This window comes from Propithecus coquereli, unplaced genomic scaffold, assembly GCF_000956105.1.
Source record: "Propithecus coquereli isolate 6110/MARCELLA unplaced genomic scaffold, Pcoq_1.0 Scaffold330, whole genome shotgun sequence".
NCBI classification, from domain to species: Eukaryota; Metazoa; Chordata; class Mammalia; order Primates; family Indriidae; genus Propithecus; species Propithecus coquereli.
In genome coordinates, this window is record NW_012148953.1 from 1498325 (window position 1) to 1501539 (window position 3215).

Consider the following 3215-nt stretch of genomic DNA (forward strand, 5'->3'; position numbering starts at 1 on the left):
TTATTACCCTACTAGACCTCATAAATCTCATGTTTTATGAAATTTTCAGGGATTTATAATCAGAAGAAAAATGACAAGTTAAACTATAACTTCTGAATAAATCTTTTCCTTCCCTATGAAAGACAGAATAAGGAATAGAAAAATCTAAAAAAAGTTTTTATTCACCAATTAACGCATTAACTACCATGTGAGTTGTATTTAACTCACTCTAGTTTTGAGCCTGGGGCCTTGTGAAGCATATGTAACTTACGTGTCTCTTCACCTTGGGAGCCGTGAGAACAAAAATAAAAAAATTTTCAGTAAATTAGAAAGGATCATTTTGTTTTCAAAGTTTTTATTCTATTTTCATAATAACATACCATGGCCCCAAGGAAAAAAATTTTTTTTCTAACGTGGCAGTCAGTATGTTAAGAAATAATGGGATAACTGTGAGAAAGTTGTGAAATCTTTCAATCTTGACATATATTATAAAGAGTAACTCTTTTATCCCTACCATGAGGAAAACTGGTAGCATTTTTAGTGGAGTTGTAGACATTCTACCATGACAGAGACAGAGTGAGAGAGAGAGAGAAATTTTGAAGTTAAATGTATCATAGGCCTCTGTATTCTTTGATCAAAGTTATTCCATACCTCCTTTATATTCATACAATTGTTGAGATGCTTTCACGGCACAGCTGACAATAGAAACCGGATACATATTTAACAAATAAATACATGATTCCTTAATAATAAATAGAGCATAGCAGTGCAGAAAAAGTAAATACTGCTTGAATGAAAAGATAGAAAAAAGCATTAAAAACTCTCTTGCTTTCTCAATAAATATTTTTCTTATTTAGTCATAAAATGGTAAAAGTTATAAAAAATCTTAATATTTTTAGCAAAGAAATAAATATGTTTGTAATCCTCATCAGATCCTAATATTCAGATACTTAAATTCTTTTGTGTAATAAAATTCAGTCAAAAATAAGATAAAACAGTTGGACTATTAATAAAAGAGAAATTATGCTCTGGGTCTAACAGTCCACTATAGGAGTAAATAAGCTAAACATTAATAAGGCCTTGCTTCTCATATAGAAAATTTAAGAGAAATGTAAATGTGATTTTTGCAGATGTGATTATATTAAGGACCTTGAGATGATAACATGATCCTAAATTATCTAAGGGGGCCCTAAATGTAATCTCCAGTGTTCCTATAATACAGAGGGAGAGGGAGAATTGGCTATAGCAGAAAAGACAATGTGGCCCTGTAAGCAGAGACTGGAATAACATGGCCAGGAACCACGGAGATGCCATAGTCCCCAGAAGTGGAATTTGCAAGAAATGTATTCTGTATTGGAGCTTCCAGAAAGAGCACAGCCTTAATGACACTCTTGAGTTTAGATTCTTAAGATGCATATTGGACTTTTGAACTTAGGAATTATAATAAATTTATACTCTGTTAAATCACGACATTTACTACTTATTATTTAAAAGAAAATTTTATTGGATATGACAAACTAGGGTACAAAAATGAAATCCCATTGCAATAATTTTAAAAACATGAAAAATACTTTTAAAATTATATTTTTAAAGACATTAGAAAGGGAAGCAAAGAAGACTAAATGAACTAAATCAGAGAAAGAGTCTCAGCAAGGTAAACAGTTTGTCACTGAATACTTTCTTACTGAGTGAATTTCTCCAATTTCTGAAGTAAGCTAAAAATAGGACTTGAATTGAATAGAAAGAAGCTACCAGGAGTAACATAAATGTGAAAAAATATTTGGAAACTTTAGGTACACAGAATGCACATTAGTCATTTCTTCTTGTAGTTCTCTTGTTCTACCAGAGGCAGCAAATAAAACTAAAAGAACTCTAATAGAAAGGTTAAACCCTCCTTTAATCCCAAAGGCTTTTGAATACTTCTCAATGGTTTACTATTCAAAGGGGGTCTGTTGCAAATACTTAACTCATCTCTTTCTTAATACATTTGCCAAATTTGGACTAGAAACTTAAGAGCAAAGCTCATAACTAACAATGCAAATAGTAAATAACCTTCAGTCTTTTGGACATGGGGAGACAGAGATTCACTATGGTGTCTATAAAATGCCCATGGGAGGATGTCTTCCTGGAGACATTGAAAAAACAGAGATAATACACATCTAATTAAAATTATAATCAAACTTAATTTCCACTTAATGTATAATTGGTTCAAGAAAAGGCAAATATACTCCCAGGAAAAAATAGTTTAAACTTTAGCATTAAAAGTTATTTTACATAGAAAGTCTAAGACACACAAAAAAATTTTAAAGGGTGAAAAAGTAATACATGTGACCAATTATCAAGTGCAAATGAAACCAACAGAAATAAAGCTTAGATAATATAATGTTGAAACTATCATATAAGAACTTTATAATCACTGTTATAAGTATATAAAAGAAAAGGAAGAATAGGTGGAAAATGGTTGAAAAGATGGAGAACTTTACAGAGAATTTAAATCTGTGAAAAACATCAAATTGGGTAGCCCAGAACTAAAACATACAATATCTGAAATTCAAAAATCAAATTTATTTGATGGTTGTAACAGCAGAAGACAAAAGTGCAGAAAATAGGATTAATAAGTCTTAAGACAACTTAACAGAAAACATTCTATCTCAAAAACAGCAGGAAAAATCAAGACATATAGACACACAAAGATATTCAATTCGATTTCCAAAGGAGACAGAAAAAAGTAAGGCAGAAGCTATTCAAACCTGTAATTACTAAGGATTTTAAAACTCTGATAAACAATGTTTGTTTATAAATTCAAGAAGCCCAACAAAGCTAAGTGCCATAAGTACACAGTAAACCACTTCTAAACACATCTTAATCAAACTATTAAAATTAATGGTAATGCGAAGTATTCAATGAGGCCAGAGGAAGACATATTGCCTTCAGAAAATCAATTTTAAGAATTATAAGAATGGCAGCTAATTTTTCAACTTGAAGGCTAACTGACTTTGTAATGTGATTTTTAATAGGCTGAAAGGAGAAAATAACTTTTTTGCTATAATTATGTACCCAACTTATAGCACAAATCATTCTGAGACAAACAAACAACAACAACAAAAAGATGAAATTTGTCCCTAGGGATTGATCTTTTAAGAAATAGTAGAGTCACTTTTTTCAGGTTCTTGGAAAATAATTTCAGATTATAAACATAGAGTAATGCAAGGTGTAATAGAGGCCATCTGAAGAAA